The following is a 13,594-nucleotide window of genomic DNA, read 5'->3' on the forward strand; positions in this document are numbered from 1 at the left end:
TGTCTGTCTCAGTCTTCACTTATGCAGCACTCTGTGTGTAGAGCTTGGGAGTGACATTCAGAGAGCGAAGCCTGTTTATTTATCTATGACTGATTAATCTTCTAAATGGCCGCAGCGTGCCAACTGAAAACTAGGGTAATTACAGCCATACACATCTGATTTGTGTTGCCCCGAAAAAACGGCCTTTCATGCGGAGCACAGCGGGCTTCTGTGATGTACCTGTGTGTGTCCGTTACGTTAGGAAGCCGCAGCAGAGGCCTCATCTGAGCACTGACATTAGCATGCAGGCTGCGATTACAAATCACAGCACTGTGGTAAATGATGGTAAAACACGCTGTAGAAAAAAGAAAAGAGGAAAAAACTAGAACTAGAGGTTTCACAGCCAAGCATGTGGACTTATTTGAGCCAAAGATCAACAACGCTGCTTTTCATTCATTCATGTGCAAAATCAAAAGTCAGGAAACGTTTTCCCACACGGAGATTATGATCTGTGGTGAGTGTGGTTTCGCTGCTTTCTGGAAAGAGGGAAAATAGATAGACCAGTATGAAATGCATGAAACTAGAAATTTATTAAAATATATATATATATATATATATATATATATATATATATATATATATATATATATATGTATATACATAAAAAAGAAGATGACCTCGCACTGCTGGTGAATGAGGAGTGTTCTCTTCTTGTGTCGTCCCATAAAACTGACAGTTAAGCGGAGTGAAAATTTGGACACCGGGGTAAAAATTTTACATGTCTGGATGTGTTTCTTTTAGTGGAGGGGAACTGAGAAACAACTTAATTGCTCTTTACTCTTTAACTACATGGAGTGTGGTGGCTTGGAGAGGCACCAACACATTGGCACGCGTCTTCAGATTTTATGCGACTGATGACACAAAACACTGTCCCCTTACTGAGGAGTCAGTGGGTGGATTTCGCTGCTGCAGGCACCTATGACAGATAAAATTAGTAAGTAAGGGGACTAATTCCCAGAAAAGTGGAAAATTTCCACCATGCAGCCGTTTCTAACCTCCCTTTCATTGGAGATCGTTAGGCTTTAGCAGAACAGGAACAATATTAATAACACTGTTCCTGAAGTGTGAGTAGGTTTGGTTTTATGATTGGCGTAGTTCAGGTGCAGGAAAGGCAACATCGGCCTTGCGTGTGTTTTATTAAATGGAGTCTGGACTGAATCCTGCCTTGTAAAAGCCAAATTGCTGATCTCAAATGACCTATAAAGCCCGAGGTCTTGTTCCTGGAACCTTGCGTGTCTGGAGGAATTATGACTAGTCATAACATAATATGCAGCTAGGTGTATCTTTCATTTTAACTTAATGATATGCAACTATGTACAAACAGCATTTTTTTTTTTATTAGGCTGGAGTTCCCTTAAATTTGACCCTTCTTGCAATGTCAAGGTTTGCTAACTTTTATGCAGCCCTGCTTCACCGTTTTCTTTGGGTCAAAGCAGCACGCTTCCTCGAACACTCCCACCCCCACCGCCACCCCCACCCACCCCCATCTCGTTTTTCATAAATCCCCAAAATGATTTATTTCCTAGTAACTTTCCTCATGAAAATTGATGTGGACCCGGGGCCTTTGTAGCGTCTGGTTTCCCTGCCGGCTGCAGTAAAATCAGGCTGAGGTCCAAGCGTGGGGCAGCGCTTGCGTGACTGGGTGCCCCCGCCTCCTTGCGTGTCATGATGTGGCCCCCAGACTCAAAGCACTCAGGCTGATAGATTTGAGGGCCCGCAGTTAAGTGTGTAGATTTATGACGGGTAGTTGCGGCGCGTCAGAGGAACTGTGTTACTTTTGCAGGGAGCACGAAATGAGGCCTCTTCCTGCAGGAAAGCGGGGGGGGGGGGGGCATCCAAGGTGCTTTCAGGTTACTGGCCGTGACTCGGGGAAAAAGTCTCGAAACAAACACCCCGCCTTGTGTTTTTGGGAGGGGTGGCCAGACGGTTCCAGATGCACGCACACAGTCCTGGAAGTCGGCTCCAGCTCTGTCCTCGACGTCTTTCATCAAGGTGGGAAGACGATGTGGTGAGAGCGCAGGGGTCAAGAAAGGGGAGACGGGGAAGGAGGAGGGGAGGGGACAGAGGGCGCGACCTTGCTGAAACACTGGGATTGAAAGCGTGACCTCTGGGTTTCAAGCTTCTCCTCCCTACAGTTGCTTGTCTCCCCTTCTCACGTCATGTGCAGCAGCAGGAATGATCGTTGGGCCTTCGTATCACGTAACCTCAGCGTCTCCTAATCGCTCACTCAAGAGTGGGAACGTTAAACAGCTCTCACACATTCAGATCTGTCCGTCGTATGTCAGCAGGTTTATCAAAATCACTCTATCGTGCGTCCGACACTGACGACTATGAGGTTTGCGTTGCACGGTCTTGCATGCGACAGCGTAGCGAGCTTTGTGGTAGATTTTTGTTGAACCATCAGAACGGACAAACAGAAACAAGATGAGAATTTATGATGTTTGTTACTTTACAAACCGCCAACAAAGCAACCTTCAGTGGCAGTCAGAAAAGCTGTATTTCACAGATGCTGAGAGCTTTAAGAGCAGGCTGAATAAATAATAAAAAGAAAACAAAAAACGCATTGATAACACATGCGATTAATCTCGAACATTTCCACAGAAATGTGGTAAACATGTCATGATATCATCCTTCATTCTTCTTAATATACTGCTGCCAGCATTTCGCTCCGACGCATTTTCCTCATTTAACCAGGATTCACACAGACATCATAACTACTAGCTCGGGCCCGCGCTTTAGAGGCTTGAAAGTTGTTGTTTAAGAGGCTTAAGTCGTCTGGATTCACTCACTCTGCGCCCTAGTTTGCTCGCTATTAACTTGGCTGTCGTTCGGCCCTTAAAATTCACACTTGGTGAAGTTGTGGTATTCGCCTCACACAAATGGTGCAGGCTTTCCCACAATGCTAAGAGAGTTTACCACAGGGACTGATTCACCCGCTGGTTTAATGCTGCAGAATTACAAAAAGCTTCACAGGTAGGAAACGAGCGCTCGGTCTGCGCTCTAAAATAAAATGCATCTACAGTGTTCTGCAGTGGCCGTGGTTAAAGCTGGTAATATATCTAAGGCCTGATGTGGTGCCAAAACATGGAAACTGAAAAAAACAAAACAAATTGTGTTGATTTTATTCCCGTTTAACAAGTTACATGAGCAAAAAGAACCCCGATTTGACCTAGAAACCCTGATCTCATCGCTCCTTAGAGCCAGAGTAAAACAACCTGTTGAGCTAATAACAAGGCAGGTTTTGTTACGGACAGATCCAGTGGAACCTTTTGGAGTTCCAGTGATGAGAGGTAACGCAACAACATGGGCACTAGTTTCTATCATTCTCCCTCTACGCCTGATTTGCCCCTTCTTTTTATTTGCAGTGTAATTCCAGTTGTTCCACTGTTACCTGGGGATAGAGGGACCGAGGTACCTCATCTTGTTTTGGTTGCGCAATGGCATGCGTCCTTCCTCTGATTTTTTTTTTTTTTTTAACCGTAATTTTTCCAGGAGAAAGCAGACCAAATAGCATAGTAACTGGACGATGTATAAGGAATCAATGTATGCACAAATGGTATAATTTTTCTCCAGCCATTTCTCTGTCAGTACATACATACATACATTTATAATGGGTGCCGAATTGTTACTCCTTTTATTTTTTCCTCTCGCTCATATGGAATGGAAGTGAGCGGGAGGTGAACATTTGCCACTGTTGATTTTGTAAGCGTGCCCTTATAATGTGAAAATGCGTCAACGGTAGGTCTGTAGCTTGTTTCCAGTGCCCCCAAGGGTCCAAATATCAAGCTAGTTGTACCATTTTTCCTTCTTTTGTCAAATCCCAAAGAAAGAGGTCGTGTATGAGCGTGTGTTTTTGTACCACAGTGGTTCAAATGTACATGTGTCTCGAGTGTGTGTGCCCACAGGGATCTGATTTCAGTTAAGTTACTCCGTTGCCCAAGCGTGATAAACTCTGTCTGTTTCCTCCGTCTCACTCTGTAGGGAGCCCTTAATCACTCCATAGTGCTTCCTTCTACACATCCAAGTGTGAGAATATATTCCACTGTGTAAATAAATGGCCCGGAGATCACATGGGGAGACAAATACAAGTCCTGTGCCAGTCCTAATCAAATCCTGTTTGTATCTGTGTGTTAGCACTGGGGTAAGTGGCAGTTTAATGCGATGAGACCACCAGAAAAGTTTGTTTCCTGGAGCAGCGGGGGGAAGGTTGTTTTTTCATCGTCTCCGTGGCTCATTTTTAATGTCTCTTGTTTGTCATTTATGGCAGCCTCGAAACATAAGGATGTGGCTCCTCTAAGTTATTCGTGCATTGTCAGGATGTGCGGTCCAGCTCTTTCACAAAACAGTATTGTCAGACCGCACAATTTAGGTTTGATGAGTGTTCATTTGGAAAAAAATAAATCTTCCTCACATGCTTCCTCGAACGCGTCCATTAAAAATGCATGAAAGATGAGTCCTACCCGTGTGACGCACTCATCGCTCAGTAATAACATGTTTAAAAGTCATCACGCGAAAAAAAAAAAAAAGAAAAAAAAAATCACAGCGCTGTGCCGGGAACATAAGATCTACGGACTCAAGAGACCAAAGAGCGGTGTGACTCTGCTCCTCGGATCCTCGTTAGAGACCAGTGTCTGTGTTTACAGCCGAAGCGTGACTTCCAGCTTCCAGAGCCAGACAGCTCCAAGTGATTCCATCCCCAGCAGAAGTACTGACTGAAGCGGTGGCAGAGGTTAATCTGGAACATACTTGCGACCATGTCGGACTGTGTTATCCTGCTGTCTCGACATCCTGCTTGATTTATGGGCCTCGTCTTGCTGCCGTTCGCTATGTCTCTTCTCTGACTTAAAGGATTAGAGGGAAGTGACATCAGCTGAAAGTTCCCTACTTCTCTATATTTTTCACGACGGTCTGTGCGTCAAGGTGCGCGTGCTTTTGTACCAAGTGGTATAACGATACAGTGGTCGCCTTTTACAGTCTTGTGTTATGCCGTTGTGTTGAGTTAATGATGGTCCACTAAACACTGTGGAGAGTAAAATCAACACAACCAACTGAAGCTCCAGAGAATTAGGACCACATGTGCTGTTTTCTCCTGCTCCCAGTGTCTTTATTTATTTAGATATTGCACATTTTCAAATACCCTGAGGCCTGTGCATGATGACTTCTATTGTGCCCATTTGAGGGTTTCACTTCCTGGAGTTGTTGGATTTCCACTGGTGGCCAATCAGAGGCAACTGGAAGTGATCAGTCAAGGATAAGGGCATAGATACAGTGGAGCCGGTATACAGAATAATTATATCCTTATTGGACCATTTCACGCCTCTGGATTTATGTCTGAAGGCAGAAAGTAAGTACGCAGAGATTGGGGTGATGGATCAGAGAGTTTACATCCGATCAAAGACCTGCATGTTTGCTCTGATAATAACTGAAACCATGACCTTGCCTTAACTTCAACGAAGGCCCGACTTTTGCGGCGCCTCGCATCGCCCGAGTTTCGGCCAACAATGCTGCACACAGGACACCGCAGTGACAGCCAAGCTTGTTCTCTCCGTGCCTGTGTGAAAGGAAACGGCTCGTATAATTAAGCAACATTTTCTGACACCACTCTCGCGAATAGGGCTGCTTCTAATCAAGGATATGTCTGATTAAATTAAAGTTAATGGCACTGGCGAGCAGGCAGAGGAGAAAAATGAAGCACAACCGAACTAGATGGGTGAAACCATGGACACTACAGCGACAGGTTCAAGTGGATTTGACTTTCCTTTTGTGTTTATGCTGTCCCTGCTGGGTCCGAATGCTTTGTAGATCATAAATAAAGCTGTATTTAAGCCTGAGACCATATAGTGCTTATTGACAAGTAACAAGATTTCAAAATGAATCCAGTGCAAAGATTGAAATATAATGTTTGTGTATGGAAGTAGGTTTGATTGCGCGCATGCAGGTGTGCCAGTGTAGCAACACTTTACCACATCAGTGAGGTTGTGTCAATCTGAATCCATAAATGTGTGGATGCCTGTGCAAACCTAGTTGCAGCTATTGCAAATTTGCGCCTGTTAAAACTAATTTTACTGTTAAGAAGTTCTTGTTCAGTGGAGTGTCCTATGGCCTGTTGCTGAATGGCTGTTTTTTATGTAACTTTTGACTTTCAGTGTTTGTAACTTTTGATTTTGTAATGCAATTAAGTTGTTTTCGATCAGTTTGACGCCCTCTCGTGTCATCGGCATGTGCGCAGAATCTGCCCAGGCTCCGCAGTGAGTGTGGGAGAAGCCTTTAAAATTGGCATGAACCCCGTTTTGCAGATTCGTGTCAGTCCTGTCCCGTTGCCCCAATCTATATTTGTATACTCGCTCAGCACACAATGGATGAACTTTGGCAGGAGAGCGAATGTGCACGGACAGGAATGTTTGCGTGAGCATTTGTTGGATTACATCAGCGGGAACATCAGAAATCTCCACGCACTGCCACGATACTCCTGCTCCCTTTTCTTCTGGAACTCTCAATGGACGGCGAGGGGGACGGTAAACTCTGAGTGACCTGCCTGTGCATGCCATTCCTCAAAAGCAGTTACAGTGGGGCATATTTCCCTTTGACCAGGCAGCGATGTCACACATTCAGATATACCAGCTGCACATTATCACGAACATGCAAAGCACAGAGCTCTTTCAGCTGCCCATCGTGCCACCCCCCCATCCCCCCCAATTCATTGTCTCCACCTCCACGCACACACCACCACCTCCACCAACACCTCTGCCATCGCTCCCCCTCTGAGATGACCCCTCCCTGAGCGTGGTCAGAATGTGCCTTTCACACGGGCGGCTGGCCAAAGCAAATAAACCAGCCACATGCCAGCTAACGAGGGCATGAACAGGGTCAGAGGGGGGGCTCGCCGGGAGGTGCCAGGAGTGACAGAGGGAGGGACATGGTCACGCAAAGAAAACAAGCCCAGCAAGAGTGAGCCAGGCTTCTCACGCAGGGGCCCAGACATGTGTCTTGTCATGCAACAGCCACCCCATCAACCCAAATTAGGGCTGACGGAGGTAATAAAGCGAGGGAGCAAAGGAGGAGAAAGAGGGGAGAAGAGCAATCCCCTCCCTCTCCTCGGAGAGTGTAAAAGTGAGAGGGAGGATATATTGTTCACCTTTTAGAGGAGTCTTACTAAACCACTCCGGTGACCTCAGTGCACCTCGGCGCGGCAGGCTGCCTGCATGGTAAAGCCTCAGCTATCAGACCTGTCTTGTTTAAACACACCATGTCCTCGGTTAACCTTTGAAGAAAAGCAACCTTGAGGATTGAAAAACACAATGGCAAACTATGGCAAAGATGCTCCCATCTGTATGTTAGGGCCAGCAGCTCTGCCTTTACATCCACTTACTGTACAGGCTGGATTTATGATGCAAGTTCAGCGGCAGATAGTTATGTTGGAGGTTTGATTTATTAAGATGGTCTGTGCACAAATAAAACAACTTCAGCCTGGTCACAGATCACGAAAAGGTTAAAATAAAATGAATCCAATATGAATTTGGATGCAGCTGTTTGCCACGGAACTTAATAGGAACAATTAGCGTATCACCTGAATGCACATTTGGACTTTTGCAGCATCGCACACACAACTGGACTAAAGTTGCGTTATTTGCATGCAGATTTATAGTAATGTTTAAGCTAAGCGTGACATGCTCCAGGGCATGGCTACCTTGTGACTGACAAGTGACCACCACTGCCTTAGACCCAATCAGGATGTCCTCCTCAACTCCACCCTCTAGTCTGAACTTGGTCACATGGTCCCAGAGGACCAAGATGGCGACGGCAAACTTCAAAACAGCAGTTCACAAACCAGTGGTCACCATCATCGTCATCATCATCATCAGACAAAACCATCCTACTACCTACTTATACTTTTGTGTATTATATAAATAATAGACACAATGCCATTTACAAGAGATAATGTTAGTAAAAAGTAATCAGTTTCCTCGTATCATAGCCAGATAAACCCACTACCCCTGGACGTCTTCAGTTTGGAAACAAATACGAAGATCAGAGGAGGAGATCATTGACGAGGCCAGCTTCCTTCCACTGAGAGGCAGCCGGTCTGATCGTCTGAGGAGGGATATGTCAGCTAGCATAGGTGGTCTGTGCCAGATGTGAGGTATAGGGTGCCTCTCGGCCTCTGAGTGAGCATATGGAATACATTGAGCATGGGGGGGGACTCCTTGGAGATTGCTCTCTCTTAAGCTATTTGGGTTGAGAGGCAGCCCTCGCTTTTGCCGACAGAGACTGCGGGGTTGTTGGAAAAGTATCACCTCCGGCAGAGGGTGCATCAGGGGAAAGGGGGCAGCAGAGGATGCAGGGGGACAGGGTAAGGAGGTCAAACTATAAGGTTGTTTGTGTCTGGGTCTGCCTCCAAGGGAAGCCTGTTGATGGGATGTCTCAGGTTACACCATTCATAAAGTTATCTGTGGGCCTGCACACTTAACAAAATGTATATTGTTTAGCACTAAAAGAGGTTTAAAACAGGAGCATGACCTCTTTATCTGGCCGTCTCGAAACGCGGGCCTCGGCCTTCACATCTGCCTCAAATGCAGCTCCTCCCTGAGGTCCCTTTAATGTCAAGAGGTTGCCAAAGCATATCGAATGGGGAGGAAAAGGTGTATCATCCTATGTGAAATATGGGGTCCAGCATCCGTCTTCATTGCACTTGCCTGTCGAATTGTTCCCAACAATGACAGAGCACCACTCGCTCCATTTATGCCTGCAGGGCTTGTTCAAAACACCATTAAAAAAAAAAAAAAAAAAAACTCTGTTCCCCGCTGAGTGAACTTTTTCGGGGGCTGTTCTGCGAATTAACACACGTCACACAAACTTTTCGGAGAGTCAGGACCTTTCACACCTTTTCCTCCTGATAATTTACTACCACCAGCTTCCACTACACCCAAGAGAGAATAGAAGTACAATACAGGAGTATATCCACATGGAACCTACCAATAAAGGTGTACAATCAAGGCTGTCATCTTAGACATTCTCTCCTTGAACAATAGGACTGCTAATGGCTATTAGTCCGCCGACAGCCACGTGTTTACATTCCCCCATAAATGAGTGTAGCACTGAAAAGAACACGCCTTATATAGACAAAATCCGCTGAGTGTAGCATTTGAACCTCTCCCATACCTAAACAGAGGAGATGGCCGAGATACAATCCCTGCAAATGTATTTCTCTTTCACTCCAAGAGCCTCTGACTCCCTAACTGCATACGCAAGAGAAGGTGCAGTGATGTAAGCGCTTCAATCATGCTAACAGACCTTGTTAGTAAAGCAGCATGTGTCTACGTGAAACGGTCCTCATGTCTGCCCGCACTGCATAAATGCAAAGGCATCAGCATGCAGTGTGACTATTTCAGCCCGACAGCTGGACAGGCCAGCGGCTCCAGGTTGCTTCCACATGGGCCGAGCCACAGGGTGCGCTGCAGTCCGACAGGATGAGAGGAGGAGATGGACTCCAGTACAACCGGGACTCACGAACATGCCAGAGTGAGACAAAAGCCTGGAAACAAGTGGCGGTTTTATTAAATGATAGAGTATGTGTAAAAAAAAAACCTGCATTTTTGCCACATTGTTTTGTCAGATGTCAGTTCCCATTTCACTTAAAGGGGCACTGTGTAGTTCTAATATCAATGAGGTAATGATAGAATATAAATACAATACAATATACATTTTTTTTTACATCCCTTAATCCAGATCCTTACCAAAAGTTATTTGGGTCTATTCTGGCCCCAGACCATCCTCCATCCAAGTTTCATTGAAGTCCCTTCTGCAGTTTTTATGCTATCCTGTTGACCAACCGACCAACAAACATGGGCCAAAAAATGACATCTTGATCATTTTTCTGAGCTGGATTGCTCAAGCAAGCACACAAGTAAACAACAACACCACCACAAAAAGGCGGCAGTAAATTAGGAATATCTGGGGTTCATTTGTAACTTGTAAATCAGAAGATGATCATTTGCATTTCAAATCATCATCCAGGCAAAACAAGGGAAGAACAAAGGATCAGATAAATTCATCATATGAATCATTTCTAGAACTGCTCACAGCTTTTTCTGCAGCACAAAAATGCTCTCTGACGCCAAGAAAGCAGCTGTCATCTCTCACCTCAAGTCAAATATGACAACTCTCACTTCTGAAAAGCCCCGGAGGGCAAAAGGCTGCCAGAGTTGTGTCATCCCCAAGGGTCACGCGGTTATTTTACGTCAGCTGTAATCGCTCTTTCTGTAGAAGAAGTATAAACACTTTGGCCGCTTGTTGGAGAAATCTCTGCTCCTCAAGAGGCGGCAAGGAGAGTATTGAATGACCGCAGATTTTACGAGAGATCTCAGTCAGTAAGTGAGAACTGAAGCTGAACTAATACAGCCGATAAATGGGTTGACAACCATTGAAAGTTTTGCCAAAAAAAACCCCACAACAGTTACCTTCGCCGGATTTATACTTATCACGGATGAGGGAGTGTGGATAAGTAGAAGCAGCCTAGAAACAAAAATGTTTTAAGCTTGAGACAACTGGAGTGTCAATCAAGGAAAAGGAGCAACATTAGGAAGAGGGCCCTAACTACATTGTAACTGTGATTTGAAGTAATTCATGTTAATTCCCTGGTCTTGCTCCACGCATTGCAAACCCAGATACGCAGGGCCGAGGTGTGCGAATTGGGCACCCAGGCCCAATATACAGCCACACACTCAATTCTGCTTGTTCCTAACTCATAAATTAATAACTTTTTAGAGATTTTAAGTGTTTCTTTGTACGTATTTTTTTTGTTTTCAACGCAAAGATCACTCTCTTTTCTTTCCCAAATGCTTATAATTTTATATTGATGATTTAAATCACAAAGAAAGCTAATTTTATCGCAGCAGTGAGCCTTCAGCAGGGCTCCTCACGGCCCAGGACAGTGGGTGAACTCTGCCCTCTGATGTCTCCGTCCCGCTGCTGTGGCGATACCATCAGCTCATCTGCAGAATTGGAGCAGCGGAGGGGGGTAACCCGACCGCTCGCTGACCCCGCTTCATTTTCAGGATACTAAAATGCGCCGAGCTGCTCATGCGGAACATACGGAGGTGCAAAAGAGAGGGAATCACGGAACATTATCCGCCCAATTACACAATGAGAAGAGCAACCCGCTGGTAGTATCTATACGGCACGTAATGTTCAGTGTGCCTGTGGCTGAGCCGCTGGCCCCCTCAGCTCCGATCAGCCCAGCTCAGCCTGCCTGCATGCAGGGATCCCAGTCTGGGACAGTCTGTCATAAAGAGACAAAGCAGCTCATAAATGTGTGAGTTGGTAAAAAGTACAGAGAAGAAACAGGAACGTCCTGTATCGCAGCGGACTGAGCAGATGCTCTGCAGATTATGTGATTTCTTGGGTATCAAGAGACAAAATGTTGTCATGGTTAACCATTTCTCAGACAGAAAGCATATTCAGAGTTATAGCAACTATTGCATTGAAAGCAAACAATCACTCTAGCTCAACAAGGCCCAGGAGTGCAATGATTTACAAACTATGACGAAAGAGTCAATAAGCATGAGTACGCTGAGAAAGATTTGCATGCCTGCGTGCAAACAGTACTTTAGTAAAAATGACTTATAATAATCACAGTATAGTTTGAGCTCTCAGCGATGAAGCGCCAATCAACTTCTTTACGAGTCCATTTTGCTCCCACATCCTGACATGACACAAGCGAACAGTCGGAAGAATGACTTCCCAACTTGACAGACGGAACCATCCCAGGAGCATGTGAGTGTTGTATAATTTGTGTTACTGGGGGTCTCTCGATCAAAACATCTGACATGCTATCAGATAATAGCCAGATAATGTTCACACAAATACCCACAGAAGGGCAAATGGAACACACTGCCACCTTGAGTAAAAATGACAAATTTCTCTGTGTTTGAACATAGTCTGAAACATGTGGAATAATATTATATCTTCATATAAACCCTTTCTTATAAAACCAAAGCAGTATTCCAGCATAGCATTACAAACAATATGTTAAGATGTATTCCCTTTCCCCTTTTTCTCCTGCCATCACTCCCATACTCTCAGGTGACTCACTGATTTGGTATTTGTTTTAATGGTTCACATACCGGCACACAATACACAATGTTTTGAGACACAGCAGTCCGTGCAGAGGGGCTACGCGATTGTAGAGTTGAACTAAAAGCGGATGACGAATGATGACAGTCAGAGAGAAGTGAGAAAAGCTGCTGAGCAAGACAGACAGGTAGCCATGTCTCTGCTAAATCACTTGGAGTGCCACGTAATCCCAGACTTTCAAAAATCTGGAACAATCAACCAAGAAGCTTTTGAGTATGTAGGTCACGGCCAGGAAACTCCTGATCACATAAAGCACTGTACACATACTGCATATGCTTTTATTCCTATGTGCTGTGCTTTATCGTTAACGTTTATGCCCTGTTTGTTTTGTTTCATTTTGGTCCACAAATGAAAACACATGCGATTGCGGTACATTGACATAATTCGCGGATAGTCAAATCAACTTGTGAACTAAAATTCAAGTGTCACTCGAGTCACAATCACTGGAAGAGCTTCAGAAAACATATTCCACAAGTGGTGTCTTTCTAGCTTCCAGCTATGTAAGAAATGTGTCCCATGTGCAAGTGATTTCTCTTTCAAGGTGGATTTCCACTTTAATTTTGTTTTCAGTGACCCAGAAGACACTTTCTTTATAAAGTCGTCCAAGTGTAGCGCAGCCAGTAAGTATCGCTCCGACAGTTAATGATTCACAGAGCGAGTGTGTTTATTTATGATAGCATTATTTAATCCAAGCGGGTCTTTCTGTCAAACTTCTTTGAAAGATTAATTGCAAAAATGCAAGTTCCCTGAAACGCAGTCCTGTCCCGTCTCAGACTAAAACTGAGGCTTTATGTCAGCATTTTAGATGTGATAAATATGGGATGATGAGTCACTAAGAGAGTAATGACTTCTACTGTGAGTCTTTCTTGCATAACCCTATGCATTATGGAGCGTGTTAATAAATGAATGCAAAGTATGTGTCAAACTAATAATGGCGGGCTGTCCATTTTCCCTCTCTCTCACCGCTGCAAAGATTATGAGGCATAACAGGAGCATTTTGACAGTTGTGATTCATGGTTGACAGACAAAAACGAGCCACATTCGCTGAATCCTATTATCAATTTCACAAAAGGTTAAAATCCTAAATTTTAGTTCCATGAATACATGAATGATAATAGTTTTATAACATGCATAATAGAGGGGCTCTTCATTCACGCTTAACGCATGTGGAGATGCTGTAATAATCTCCTGGTTTCATGGTGAAACACCAGCGTTCTCTTGCGCCGAACAACACGATTTTTCCAAAACCAGAATACAAAGAAATACGGCCAAAAAAACAACATAAAAATACGGAATGTCATGATAAACAGCCTGCATCATTTTCCAAAACTGCATGGATGACTGAGCTGAAAAACACAGATGGGAGAAAGTTCCAAGTAAGAATGTGAGTAGCATGTCAGAAGAACATTTCAGAATAATATCC

This window comes from Acanthopagrus latus, chromosome 16 (assembly GCF_904848185.1).
Source record: "Acanthopagrus latus isolate v.2019 chromosome 16, fAcaLat1.1, whole genome shotgun sequence".
Lineage (NCBI taxonomy): Eukaryota > Metazoa > Chordata > Actinopteri > Spariformes > Sparidae > Acanthopagrus > Acanthopagrus latus.